At 44.2% G+C, this 15,189-nt stretch overlaps 1 long non-coding RNA gene across 2 annotated transcripts in view; it reads left to right on the top strand.

The window, feature by feature from the left end:
• The window catches only part of LOC128322880 (uncharacterized), a 32,457-nt gene extending 21,103 nt beyond the window's left edge, over positions 1 to 11,354 (top strand). Inside the window, exons 3-4 of one of the 2 annotated variants that reach the window (XR_008306044.1) lie at positions 8,746 to 8,860; positions 8,979 to 11,354. This is a non-coding gene — a long non-coding RNA (uncharacterized LOC128322880). The remainder of the gene's footprint in view (positions 1 to 8,745; positions 8,861 to 8,978) is intronic. The other variant, XR_008306045.1, reaches the window with a different exon arrangement.
• The last annotated feature ends 3,835 nt before the right edge of the window (positions 11,355 to 15,189 follow it).

The following is a 15,189-nucleotide window of genomic DNA, read 5'->3' as shown; positions in this document are numbered from 1 at the left end:
TATCAGCTTAGATAAGCTTTTGATCTTTCATTACTCATCCTTTGCTAATAAAAACCTCAACAGGAACAGGCACGAAGAGGTGGGGGAAAAAATCTTTCCCTTGGGAACTGAAGTCAGATCTGTAAAGATGGCACTCATGTAAATAGGGGTTTTTTTGTTTTTGTTTCTTTAAAAAGCAGAATCTTAGGGAAAGAAGATAACAATTTATTGCTAAAAATACTGATATTTTGGAAAGCTATAATTTCCTCACTAAATCACATTTTTGTCAGCTGCTAATTAAATACTTACACATTCCCTGCAAATTTAATTCATTAAGTCAAGGCCATTTATTGCTTTCTGCAATTGGGAGTTAATTAGAAGGTGGCAGAATTGTTTCCTGTTGTACTTAGTCATCCTGTGCGCATATCAGTACAATAAGTGTTCTTTGCATAGCATGCAATAGAATTAAATGTTCAAAAGATGGAGTTTGGAAATAGTGGCTGACATCCTGACTAATGAAGTATCAGTGTACCTGGAGAAGCATCAGTGCTTCTGCAAAATGTAACTAATGCAGCTACATTACTGGCTCAGCAGTGGAGGCAAATTTCGACAACCTTCTCTTTCCCAAGAAGCACTTCTTTCCCAAGTGCCACCTGAAGATATGTCTCTGAAGGTCTCCCAGAGGGCTTCCAGGTTAAAGGGAGGTTACTGAAATTCACTCACGCACACTAGCAAAGGTGCTGTGTTAATCTGGAACTCTTCAGAAGCACTGGTGCTGCAATGGTACTTCTCCCACTGTGTTGCTTCCTTAATCAAGATGTCAGCCATCAGCAAGCACACCAAAACTCCATTCAAAATAGCATGTTTGGTGCACAGATCTCTCCCCACACCCCTAGCTCAAATAATAAAATAGATTAGCATTGCTTGGCCTCGGGCTTGGTGTTGGAGTCCCCCAGGCTTGTGGTGGTGGGGGACTCCAATGTCCACTTTGAGACCATCTGTCCAGGACAGCTCAGGAGTTCATAGCGGCCATGCCAACTATGGGCCTATCCCAGGTGGTCTCAGGACCAGCTCACATTGCTGGTTACACACTTGATTTGGTCTTTCACTCTGATCAGGGTGGTGTTCTGTGGGTGGGGACTCCTGTGATTTCTCCATTGTTATGGATGGACCACCATCTGGTTAAGGTTGGACTCACAATCACTTCCCACCTTCACAGGGGCAAGGAACCTATTAGGATGGTCCACCCGAGAAGGTTATTGGATCCCATAGGATTTCAAGAAGGCTTTGAGGGATTTAGTGTTGGCTCTGCCGTCTATACTGCTGATGCCCTGGTGGAGAACTAGAACAGCAAACTCACTGGGGCAGTAGACATGATATCTCCTAAGCATCCTCTCTGACCTGCTCAAAACTGACCCCTTGACTTCCTACACGGAAGAATTACAGGGGCTGAAACAGCGAGGTAGACAACTGGAGCGCAAATGGAGAAAGACAACTCGAATTCAACAGATTGCAACATAGATCACATTTGAAGATCTATGCTCAGGCAATACATGAGGCAAAGAAGTGCTTCTTTTTCACCCTTATTGCATCTGCAAGTTCATGTCCGACAGAGATGTTCAGGGTTGTGAGAGGGCAAGTATATGCCGCTCCTCCTTTGAATCAGAATCTGGAATCATTGATTACCCACTGTGATGTGTTTAGCAATAGCAATAGCAATAGCAATAGCACTTACATTTATATACCGTTTTATAGCCGGAGCTCTCTAAGCGGTTTACAATGATTTAGCATATTGCCCCCAACATTCTGGGTACTCATTTTACCGACCTCGGAAGGATGGAAGGCTGAGTCAACCTTGAGCCCCTGGTCAGGATCGAACTTGTAACCTTCTGGTTACAAGTTTAATGATTTTTTTGTGGGGAAAATCTCTCATATTCAGGCCAACTTGGACTCCGACTCCACAATTACTTCAGTGTCTGATGTGGAGGTGACCAGCGACTCCTCTTGTGTGGTTAGGTTGGATCAGTTTCGGTTTGTAACTCCTGAGGATGTGGACAAGTTGATTGGAATGGTGCAGCCCACCACCTGTCCTCTTGACCCTTGACCGATATGGCTTCTATTATCTGGCAGGGCGGTTGTTGTAGAAAGCCTGTTAGTGATTACAAATGCTTCTCTGAGGGAAGGCAGGATGCCTCCTTGTCTTAAGGAGGCAGTTATTAGACCACTTCTGAAGAAGCCTACCTTGGATCCCTCAGAGATGAGCAACTACAGGCCTGTCTCCAAACTTCCGTGGCTGGGCAAGGTAATTGAGATGATGGTGGCTTCCCAGCTCCAGACAGTCTTGGAGGAAACTGATTATCCAGAGAAGGCTATAGGGTGGAGACTGCTTTGGTCAGCCTGATGGATGATCTCCAATTGGGAATTGACAGAGGAAGTGTGACTCTGTTGGTCCTTTGGACCTCTTGGTGGCTTTCGATACTATCGACCATAGTATCCTTCTGAAGAATCTGAGGGGTGTGTGAGTAGGAGGCAGTTTTGTGGTGTTTCCACTCCTACCTCTCGGGAAGGTTCCAGATGGTGTCCCTGGGGTACTGTTGTTCAAAATCTGAACTGTCATATGGTGTCCCTCAGGGCTTTGTATTGTCTTCTATGTTGTTTAACATCTACATGAAACCGCTGGGATACATCATCAGGATATTTGGTGCAGGGTGCTATCAGTATGCTGATGACACCCAAATCTACTTCTCCATGTTAACATCATTAGGAGAGGGCATAACCTCCCTAAATGCCTGCCTGGAGGCAGTAATGGGCTGGATGAGGGTTAACAAACTGAGGCAGAATCCATATAAGAGGGAGGTACTTATTGTGTGGGGTCGTAATTTGGGAGACCATTTTGATCTTCCAGTTCTAGATGGGGTCACGCTCCCCCAGAAGGAACAGGTATGCAGTCTGGGGGTGCTTCTGGATCAGAACCTCTCCCTGTTCTCCCAGGTTGAGGCAGTGGTCAGAGGTTCTTTTTATCAGCTTTGGCTGATAAGCCATCTGCGTCCATTTCTTGGGATGAATGACCTCGAAATGGTGGTACAGGTAACCTCTAGGCTGGATTACTGCAATGTACTCTATGTGGGGCTGCCTTTGTTTGTATGTAGTCTGGCAACTGCAGTTGGTTCCGAAGAGGCAGCCAGGTTGGTCTCTGGGTCATCTTGGAGAGACCATAGTACCCCTGTGTTGAAAGAACTACACTGGCTGCCAATATGTTTCTGGGCAAAATACAAGGTGCTGGTTATTATCTATAAAACCCTATACAGCTTAGGCCCTAAGTATTTAAGAGAACGTCTTCTTCACCATGAGGCCCACTGCCTGTTAAGATTATCTGGAGAGTTTGTCATTTGGCAGCTACTCAGGAACTGATCTGGCGGCTACTTGGGAATGAACCTTCTCCGTTGCTGCCTCTGGATTTTGTAATGTGCTCCCTGTTGAAATAAGAGCCTCCACATTTCTGGCAACTTTTAAAAAGGCACTTAAGACACCTTTATTCACCCAGGCTTTTAATTAGATTTATAACTTTAATATTTTAATGTTGTTTTAAAATGATTTTAATGTTAATTATTTTAATGTTTAAATGATTTTAATTGTAAACCGCTGAAAGATGCAAGTTTTGGGTGGTATAAAAATAAGTTAAATAAAATAAAAAATAAATAAGCAAACAAACAAAGAAACAGTAGCAACGGTGGTAAGTAATTTCATAATAGGACTGCTACATCCTGATTTTGTGACCTACCAAGCTGAACACAGTCCACCAGTCATGTGTGACAGGTCCTACTACCTGCTAAGGTTCTCAGGGAAATTTTAGAACAATGGGTTTCAAAATCACTTTCAGGAACTTCCTCAAGGAGAAACATTGGAGAATTTTCAGGAGAAATCAAATGAGGTTTTACAAGACAAGTTAAAATATTCAGTGGGGTTCTGCACATCTGTAGCATTGGCAGCAAAGCAAATTTCACAGTGAATTTCATGGTTCTCCCAACATGAAATATTTGAGAATTTTCCAGAAAAGCCAAGTGCTTTCTGTTTTTTATGTAACACACACACACACTCCCCCCCCACACACACACAATTTCTCTGCGATATGAATCACTTCATAATATTTTTGTTGAAAAGTGGTATAACAATACCAATACCAACAATATTTTTAAAAGACTGGTAGCTAATGTTGAGGGGTGTGAGGAGAAACATTAAAACCCTCACATGGCAGAGTATGTTCTGGTAGTAAAGAAGTTTAGCCCAAGAAATTATCTGGAGACATTAGGCTGAGTTCAAAAAACAAATAAAGATTTATTAAGAAATTGAAACATCACATACTGAGAAAGAGACATTGAAAAACATAACCAAACAGGCACTAGCCTTCAACAGCAACTGAACAATTCTGACTCTGACCAAGACAGACCTTATAAGATCTCACCATGCCTCTAGTGTCCAGAAGAAATTATTGTGGTGCTAAGAGCTATGATTTAAAATAATAGCTAGAAGGCCAGTAAAAAAATCCTTAGAGAGTTTCTGCACATTCCTACCATCAGATATTTGACACACCTTTAAGTGTTATTGCTTACCACAGAATAAAAAAGCAGAGTTTCAACAACCAATCATAATATATGACTCTATTTGAGCAACATCTATAAATTTCAGCTGCAAAACCTTTTTACTTGTTGAGGTACTTTTGAGGTGTTGAGGGGGAAACCAGGGATGCGCCTAGGTAATTTTGAAGCCCGGTCCTGAAGAGGTCAGGCTTTGAAGCCCCTCCCCCCTCTGCTTTGGGGGCAAGTTAATTTCTTTAAACTTTTAACTGTCCACCGCTACATGGCAGGGATGGGCACTCGAGGCGAGACCAAGGCGGGGGAGATGGCAGCAGCAAGAGCTCCCTCCCTCCCAAATGCAGATTGAGCCTTTTTTGGCCCATTTCAGGCCTCTGAGCATGTGCATGCATGTGCAGAAAGCTCCTAAATGGGCTGAAAATGGCCCCGTCTGCCATTTGGGAGACAGATGGGCTCAGAGAGGGAGCTCTTGCTGCCACCTCCACCTTGCCCGCCTTGGTCTCTCCTTGAGTGGCCATCCCCGCCACACAGTAGCAGATGGTTACAAGTTTTTAAAAGATTTAAGTGGCTCAGCGGGTGCAGGGTAGTGGCAGGGCAAACATGGTGCAATGGTGGGGCTCTGGGGAGCCCCCCCAACATTTGGAGCACCCCCCAGACAGGAGGCCATGGATATCATCCCCAAGGTCCGTGGCTAAATCTGGCTCTGGGGATAGCACTATATCATTTAAAATGCACAGCTACACAACACAACTGTCTAGTGGCAATGGAATTAAAGTAATCATTTTGAAAATTATGAAAGGAAAAAAAATAGATTGCCTTTCCAAGTTCACTTTATGTGTGACCATGATTATTGAGTTCTGCCTCAACTAATTATGTTTCCAACCAGGATAAATGCAGATCATCACATCAGATTCTCTCAGACAGAATGCTAACTGGCCTTATGAAATTTTAATTTCTCCAAGATTACTTGATTGCTTCATCCCCACACATTATAATTTGCTTTTGGGAAAGTTCAAACCAAAATAGTTTGCAGTCGAGGGACTAGATGTTTTTAGCTTCACTCTTTTTAAGTGTCTTTGAACTCCAGTCATAACAACGGTTGTTGAATTTGCTGATTGACTGTCTTATGCCAAGGGTGAGAAAATAACAGCAGCAACAACCACCACCATCAAGCTTATTTTGAATATTGGGAAAGCTGAATGTATTAACTATGTATGGCCTGCTTTCCCCTGGCAGTTCCACTTTGGGCAAGTTAGCCCTAAAACATCTGTAGTGTCCTTCATGTCATAGGCATAAATGGAGAAGATTACTCAAAGGAAACCTTCCTACAAATATATACAGATGTGATTGGTGGTCTAGTGGCCTCCATCACTGAGAAAATTAATTAGTATTGCTGTTATTGTCATTGTTGATATTTTTGTTAATGCCACATTGGATTTTCACTGCTGTGGAAGTGAAAAGCAGACCCGATGGTGTCACAGAGATGGGCTGTTGTGTAACGATTTAAAACAGCACATTGACACTTGCCTCACATGACTTCCATTGTTTCTAATGGAAGTCGCGCTGCACAGCAGTACTTGTTGCACAGCAGCCTGCTTCTGCAACTCCATTGGGTCTGCTTTTCACTTCCAAAGCAGCCCTGGTGGGTCAAAAACCCCAATGTTGCATTGCACATAATGCCAATTAATATTAATATACTGTTTTCAACAAGTTGACAAAGTAGTTGATGCAGCAGAGAAATGAGGCCTGAAAGGACCTCATAGACACAGACACAGATACACACAAGTGATTCAGATTATGCTTTCCTGGTCCTTGCAATTAAAAATGGCACACATTAAGAGCTCACACATCATAATGTCTTTTGCAAAAGTCCTAATGGTCTCCAGGAAAATTTATTTGTTATATAAGCAGGGGCAGTTCATCCCAATAGCCACTCTACATGTGACCCAAATACAAGTTTGAACTGATATAACTGATATTGAACGTAGAACAGTGGTCTACATTGCCCCCATGCAATGATAAACATGCCAGGAAGACATCAGGATGTCCACAAAAACACCAGGCATATTCTTCATGTTTTGATCATATGGGCCGGAAAAGAATCATCTGAACCAGCCCATAAGAGAGATACCAGCAATAAATTAGGGATGTGCACAAACCTGTTTGGCATTCTATTCCTAGAACGCCAAACAGGTTTGGAACCCCATGTTCGAACTGGTTCAAATGCAGGGGTGGAAACACCTTTAAGGATGGGGGAGGATGCACTTATCCCTTCCTGCCACATTTCCCCCTTCAGTGCTCCCTTGAAACCCGGACTGGCGGGGTGGCAGCGTACCTCCTGCCGCCCCGTCCCCTCTTCGGTCCGGAAGTGACCGGAAGTAGCATGTGCTTCTGGATGTTACTTCCGGTCACTTCTGGAGGTATGCTGCCGCCTTGCTGATCTGGGGAAATGCGTTGGGGTGTGTGTGTAAGTGCACTTTGCCCCATCCCCCCCCACCTTTGAACCGGCCCCCACCAGTTCCATGCACATCCCTACAATAAATGCTATGGAAAAGTTGGAATACTCAGAGGAATAAGAAAGTCCCTTCCCACCACTAAATATAAGGAAACCATCACTTCAATGGGGCTTCTTTGCCCATTTAGTAGGGGCTAACCACAATTTTAAAAAATACACTGGTTTCTCCCTTCAATGTAATCTTTAATATATCAAAGGTAGCCTTTGAACCTTGCTGTAAATCTTTTTACACTTTCCTCCTAGCCTGAAATGGTAGCAGACTGATGTACTTTGGAACTGAAATGACTCCATTTTGCCCTCCATTGAGAAGTGCCAAACTTCTCAGCGTACCCGCTGCTCCCTGAAAGCAATCTCTAAAAGCACCTTTTAACTTCGTGGAGATATTTCCACAAGACATTTGTTTGGTGGCCCAGTGTAGGAGTGCCTTCTCTGTTTGTGCCTGTTCTGTACTTGTTTGTAGCTAAATATAGAAATGATCCTATCAGAAATCTCTTCCACTTTATCAATATTGCATAGATTGAAAGGATAGGAAACAAAATCTACCGAAAGAATACACAGTGCTTTCAGGCAAAAGACTGAGGCTATTCCCACAAGTGTGTAAAACTGGGCTAAGGGAGACCAGCCCAGTTTGGCATGCTTGTGTGAACCACTGAGATCACTCCTGATCCCGGTGGCTACACAGTGACAAACCTGCCAGTGAAACCTCCTGCTTAAATGAGGTTAAGGGAGTGAGCATTCCCTTGACTTCATTTTTCTGATCGTGTATCTGCCGAAGCACATAGGGGTGTGCACAAAACCGGCTGGCCTGGTTCGGTTTGAGTTTGAACCGAACCCAAACTGCACTGGGCCAGTTTGGTTTTGGCCCTCTTAAAAAACCCCAGTTTGGTTCAGTTCGGGGGGAGTTGTTCTGCCGAACATTTTTTTGGGAAAATTCTTTTTAACTTACCCCCTCCAAGGGGCTTCTCCAAGGTGGCAGGGAGTGGTCTGCAGAGGTTCCCCCTCCCTCCACAAGCCTTCTTTTTTTGTAAAAATCACCCGGTTTAGGCATCTTTGGACCTTTCCGGGCTTATTCCCTGGCACAATGGCCATTTTGGAGGCCGCCACGCCTGCGCAGTTGGACCCTGCATGGCCTGGGGGAACCTCCATGGACACCCCCCCATGCTACCTTGGAGATGCCCCCCTGCAGGTGGTAAGTTAAAAAAATAGAAAAACCTCCACCCCCCCAAAAAAAGTTCAATGAACCCCCAAACTGGGGGAGGGAGGTTTTGGTCTGGGGCCGAGCCAAACTGGACAGATGAATGATTGCCTAGTAATACCTAGCAGTACCTAGAGCAGCAGCTACAAATCTGCATGGTGCTGAGCAAGTAACCACCATGTTTCCACCATCATGTGATGCCCTCCAGTAAGGATATGTCCTCCTCCCCATTAATCACCACTCAGCAGCATCCAGCTTTGCACATCCAGTGCATTGCCTCATGAGTGGCCACCAATTCCTTCCTTCCTTCCTGTCTTCTTTCAGCAATCCATTCTTCCAGTTTAACACTGAATTTAATATTTACATGCAAGGGGAACTGAAGCCTGTAGTTGCTTTAACACTGGGTATATCTGCTAATACAGTGGCTCTCTCATAATCCTCCATCCTTCTCTTTGTAATGCTAGGTATTGAAGCTGGCAGAATACCTGGCCTTGCTGTTACTCCCACTACTACCAGATAGTATCAACTGGGGTCAGAGACCTTGAAAATACAGTTTTCAGAACAATCTCTGCTAAGAATGTACTGAACTATCTGCTAATAATTTTTGCTAGGATCTTTGATATATTTTTTTTACCACTCAGTAGTCTTGTTTCAACACATAAAGTCATTTTTACATCTTTGTTTCCTGATCTGCCAGGTAACACCACTGTGGGTTCCAAAGTGACCTGAAAGCAAACATCAGATTCACATTCAGTTATGAGATAATTTATATAAGACTTTGAAAGAGAGGAAGAGTCAACAGAGAGAGAATTCTGTATTTCTTTGGAAGGGGTGGGTGGGGGGAATTAGCAGATACTTGACACAGTGAAAGGATCAAGAGAAATTTCAGTTTTAAAAGTGGTTGCAGAAAACTGGCCAAGTTTATTGTACGATATTACTGGTGGTTCAGGAAAACTGTACAATATATTGTGCTTCTATATTATGTATTGGATCTTAGGCTGTTCTATCCTCCAGGACACATAGGGAATTCCTGCCCTTACCTGTAACCATTGAGAGATGATGGTGATGGACACCGCTGTCATCACTATGCATATGTGGAGTTTCTGGCTGGATATTTGCCCCATATGCTTGCATTTTGCTGTCTGAGCTACCCCTCCTTCTGCCACTACCACTGCTTTCCAACTATTATAGGTAAGGCCAGGAATGTCTCCCCTTGTTCATTTTCCCCACAGTGAGGCTGGCAGTTCCTATTATCAAGCCTTATCACCAGGACTACCTCTGGAGAGGAGCACCAGGCATCACATCTGGTAAACTAACTGGAAAAGGAAGCTTATCTGAAAAGGACATTTCTGCTATGAGGCTCATGTCTGTACACCTAGAAAGTTCAGGTTGTGGGCAGCATCCAGACTAAGGCCATATTTGCATGGAACATGGAACTGCAGGTCCAATGAACCTGCAGTTCCACTCCCAACCCACACCACTCTCCTGTCAGCAGTCAAGGGAACTGTAGAGAGAAGGGGGAATTGGCTGTGTGGGCATCCTTCTTGCTTGAAGCACATGGCCAATCATGGCCAAAGAGAGGGAGGAGCTTCCTCCCTCAACTCTAGTTAGACCAAATTCAGCCTCCAATACTGCATTCGGACATTTTTCTCCCAGACTCAAACCCTGGTTATGAGCAGTGAAACCCACTACAAACTGAGACTTCAAATTGGAGTCTGAGGAGCAAAATCGTGGGTCACTTTACAGACAGAACCAGAGTTGCATGCATTCAAATGTAATTTCTTGGCAACCTCTGGCCCCAGCAACTCTGGTTCTGCATTATGTGCAAATGTGGCCACTGTTACTCATGACTAAGTCCCATTGAAATGAATGGGTCGTAAGTCAGTCATGACTAATTTGTCTCGTTAATTTCAATGATGCTTAGTCATGACTAACTAAACTGGACACTGCCCTGTATTTGAAGTCACATGAATGGATCACTAATTTGACTATATTTTGTCAAAGAAGCACTATGCAGATAAACCTGCATAAATGTAATAGTCTGACAAGTAGCGTTGGAATGACCTTCTGCAGTCCTGACAGGCAGTAGCACTGGAGGAAGAGATGAAACTGTGGGTGTTCAGATGGCTGAAGCAAAGACCAAGAGGATATTGCCTTGAAGGTTACTGCGTTCCTGGGACTAGAGACAAAGACTGGATCAGATGCTATGTTCAGCGGATAAGGTTCATATGTTCATAAGGCTGTGTAGGTGGCTGGAAATGATGCAAGAGATCTGGCAATGGGTCTGCAAATTTTTTAAAAAATGTTTTCTCCCCAGGGAGGTTGTAAAGAGGCTGGGAAGCCTTGATTAAAGAGGACAAGCTTTAATTCCAAGAGGAAAGATGATCCAATCGTCTACTTTGGCACTGCGCTTCTTGTATTTTTTTTTACATGATCCTAAAATATGGTATTGCTATGACTATTTGCATGAACCTATTTTGCAGGATATGATAGCCAACATGACAGGCAGCCCCCTTTTGATAGAAGGGACCTGCCAGGGTGTTGATGGTGTAGTGATGAGGTTGTAGTGGAATGACTTTAAACTGCTTCTGGGCAGCAGCCCCACACTCCTTTCCACTGGAAACGAGTGGCATTGCAGCTTCAAAGTGCTTCAAAGTAGGGTTGTGTGTTTTGTTTTGTTTTTCTGTTTTGTTTTTGGCCTGAATGCAAAACACCCCCATTTTGTTCTTTGTTCAAAATTAGCCGATCCAAAACACCCCAATTTGGTTCTTTGTTTGAAATTTCAAAATCCCAATCTGAAACATTTTGGATTAAAAAAAATGGCCCTGGGGCAAAACTAGTGGATGGGGGTGGTAGTGCCCCATGTGTGGAAGCTGCCACCCAAATTTCAGAGGAATTGGGCAAAGGGTTGATTTTGGGTGATTTTTTTATTTTCCCATAGGAAAAATGGAGGTTTCAGCAAAAGTACAGCTTCATGTCGGGAGTGAAAGGAGGTGGCCCAGAGCAGAGCAGAGTGGGTGGTAGTTCCCAGTGAGGGCAAGGAAGCTGTCAGAATTGTTTCAAAGGAACTGGACAGAGGGCTGATTTTTAAAGATTTAATAGAGTTTACACGTCTTTAAAGTTCTTCCCCATAGGGAATAATGGAGGTTTCAGTGGCCCCATAACTGCACTTTGGGGGCACCGGGGTGGCCCAGAACGAGTGGTGGTGTAGAGCACATAGGGTGCTAACCACCCCCATGGGTTGTTAACCATGGGGTACTGGGTTCTGTTGTTTCTGAGATGTTCTGAGTGTAGAATCTCTGGTAGCATATGAGAGTGGATTCATGGTTTGTCATTGAAAATCTCATGTGCTACCAGATAATCTACACACATAACACTTCAGAAACAACAGAACCCAGCACCCCATGGGTTAGCAACTCATGGCAGTGGTTGGCACCCTATGTATACTACACCACCACTCGCTCCTGGCCACCCCAGTGCCCCCCAGGTGGAGTTATGGGTCTGCTAAAACCTCCATTATTCCCTGGGGGGGGGAACATTGCGTAAACTTCAACAATTCCTAAGAAATCAGCCCTTTGCCCTATTTCTTTGGAATCTGGGTAGTGACCGGCAGCCCTTGGGGCACTGACACCCAACCCACTGTTTTGCCCCTCAGGCCCCCTTTCTGCCCTGAATCTTCCCCAAAGACATGTAAACTTCAGAAATTCTTTTAAAATCAGCCCTTTTCCTAATTCCTTTGGAATCTGGGTGGCAGCAGGCACCACCACCTGACCCACGCTTCTGCCTCCAAAGCCCCCTTTCTACCCCAAATCTACCCCTAATAACATCAACATCACACATCGACAACAACAGCAGAGCTTTGCAAAGAACCAGGCAGATTTCCAAAGGTCATGCACATCCACATCCTCCCCAGAAATGCAATTGATCTACACACAACATTGTGAAACAACAACAATGAAATGCACACTGCCCCACGCTTTGTGCACACTGCCCCACTGGCCAATGAGGGTAAATTTTACCCTTAAATTTCCTTAAAAGGAATAAGGAGGCAATTGCCAGCAGATCAGCCCATGCTTTCGCTGGCCAATCTGCAGGCTGGAAGGGCTGGAAATTCAAACAGATGTCAAAACTCAAAATGGAGACTGAAGGAGAAAGACTTTTCATGATTGTGAAATGGAGTTCCAAAACAGCCCAAACAACAAAATATTTTGTATCCGAAACAGGGACTTTTTTTCAGCTACAACATTTTCTGTTTTGAGCATTGGGTGTTTTGTTTCGGCTACAAAACAGCCGAAATGGCCTGTTTTGGGCACAAAATGTTTAGTATCCGAAATGAAAGGCACACCCCTACTTCAAAGTCTTTTCACAGTTGCATCATCAGGGCTATCTTTTAAATTGCACCTCAGCCCTGGTCCCTACTGTTGGCGGAGGGCTGCCCATCATGTCAGTCACCAAGAGCTGATTTGAATATAGACTTTTTCCTTCAAAGGAGAATTTATGTAGATGAATACCCATAAAATAGGTTCATGTGTTGTCTTTTGAACCTTGACTTTGATTCAGGCTCTATACCAGGGGCATATCTATACAGTTGAGCAGGAGAGGGGCTGCTGGGCCACTTAGGCAGGTGCTCTGCATGGGATGCTCCCACCTTTCAGACTCACTGGTATGCTGCTGGCTTTTGATTGGAGGGCTCAACTCAGCTTAAAAAATGGTGAGCCTTCTCCAGGAGGTATATTTTTTAAACAAAACAAAACTGTGAGCCAGGGGAATTCACATATGCAAATGTGTGTGTCTGAAATATGCGCATTTGTGGAGAGTGTGTGATAATATTTGTGTAGGAGTGAGAGAAAGGCTGTGCCAAGAATGTTGTGTTTTTCAATATGTCTTCTGGAGCAAAGGCAAGGGTCAGGTGTCATGAGCTTTTTGAGCATTTCTATTGAATGTTATGAACATTTGACAGAACCATTCAAAAGACTAAGGGGTTTGGAGGGAGGGCTGAAAGGTGACACACATGGCTCTTTTAAATCAATAGATATGTAGGAGAACTTTTCTCATCACTGCATAACAAGCCATTAAAAATTAGGGATGTGCGAAACGTTTTGGATACAAAACGTTTTGTACCCAAAACAGCCCGTTTCAGATGTTTTCTAGACAAAACAAAATATCCATTTTCCAGATCCGAAAGTTTTGTATACAAAACAAAACGTCCCTGTTTCGGCTATAAAACGTTTTGAAGTTTTGGACAACCATTTTGTGGCGATCTCTGAAATAGTCTCCATTTTGTGTTTGACATCTCTTTGAATTTCCTGCCCTTCCAGCCTTCCAATTGGTGACCTAAAGCATGGGCTGACCTGCTGACAATTCCCTCCTTGTTCCCCATTGGCTCTTTTGCTTCTTGCCAATCTTTACTGACCCCACATTGGCCAGGTGAAGGGTCGAAGAAGAGGCAAGGGTGGGGGGAGTTAAAGGACGGGTTTTCAATAGATTCAGCAAGTTAGTAGTCGCCGTTCTGCCTTTCTGCCTCATTGAAGAGAGAGAGAGGGAGGGAGAGAGGGAGAACTAGCTTGCAGCATTGCATGCCCCTCAAGTTGCCATGATGCCATGCCATTGCCTATGCCTGCCTTGTTGCCAGCCTGAACCCAGCCTGCCAGCCTACAATGGCTACTGCATGACAGCCTGGGAATGGATTCAGGGGCAGAAGTGTGGGTTGGGTGCTTGCCAGCATGGCACAACCCAGATTCCAAAGGAATTGGGCAAAGGGCTGATTATTTGTGATTTGTTAAAGTTTACGCGTCTTTAAGATTTTTCCTCATAGGGAATAATGGAGGTTTCAGCAGCCCCATAACAAGGGGCACCAGGGTGGCCCAGAGCGAGTGGTGGTGTAGTGCATATAGGGTGCCAACCACCCCCATGGGTTGCTAACCCATGGGGTGATGGGTTCTGTTGTTTCTGATTTGTTCTGAGTGTAGATTGTCTGGTAGCATATGAGAGTGAATTCTTGATTTTCACTGAAAATCTCATATACTACCAGATAATCTACACTGAAAACCTCAGAAACAACAAAACCTAGTAGTCCATGGGCTTGTGGGTATGGGGTGGTTGGCATCCTATGTGCACGACACCACTACTTGCTCTGGGCCACCCCAGTGCCCCCAAGTAGAGTTATGGGACTGCTGAAACCTCCATTATTACCTATGGGAGAAATCTTAAAGACACATAAACTTCAACAAATCACAAAAAAATCAGCCTGATGCCCAATTCCTTTGAAATAATTCTGGTAGATTCCTTGCCCCCATTGGGTACTACCACCTACCACACTCTGCTCTGGGCGACCCCTTTCTCCTCAATGTGAAGTGATACATTTGCTGGAATCCCCATTATTCCCTATGGTAAAATTTTTAAAGATGCGTAAACTTCAGAAATTCACAAAAAAAATCAGCCCTTTGCCCAGTTCCTTTGAAATGTGGGTGGTAGCAATAGCAATAGCACTTACATTTATATACCACTCTATAGCTGGAAGCTCTCTAAGCGGTTTACAATGTTTTTTAGCATATTGCCCCCCAACATTCTGGGTACTCATTTTACTGACCTCGGAAGGATGGAAGGCCGAGTCAACCTTGAGCCCTTGGTCAGGATCGAACTTGCAACCTTCTGGTTACAGGGCGGCAGTTTTACCACTGTGCCACCCATGGTAGCTTCCATCCATTGGGCTCTACCATCCACCCCCACTCATTTGGCCCTGGACCCTATTTAATATGGGGGAAATAGTAAAGACACATAAACTTAACAATTCACAAAAAATCAGCCCTTTGCCCAATTCCTTTGAAATTTGGGTGGTAACTTCCACCCATTGGGCAATACCCCCCCTTTTTACCCTGAGACCCTTTTTATGATCCAAATCTATTCAG

This window comes from Hemicordylus capensis, chromosome 4, assembly GCF_027244095.1.
Source record: "Hemicordylus capensis ecotype Gifberg chromosome 4, rHemCap1.1.pri, whole genome shotgun sequence".
Taxonomy (NCBI): Eukaryota; Metazoa; Chordata; class Lepidosauria; order Squamata; family Cordylidae; genus Hemicordylus; species Hemicordylus capensis.
This window is presented reverse-complemented; position numbering and strand designations above follow the sequence as displayed.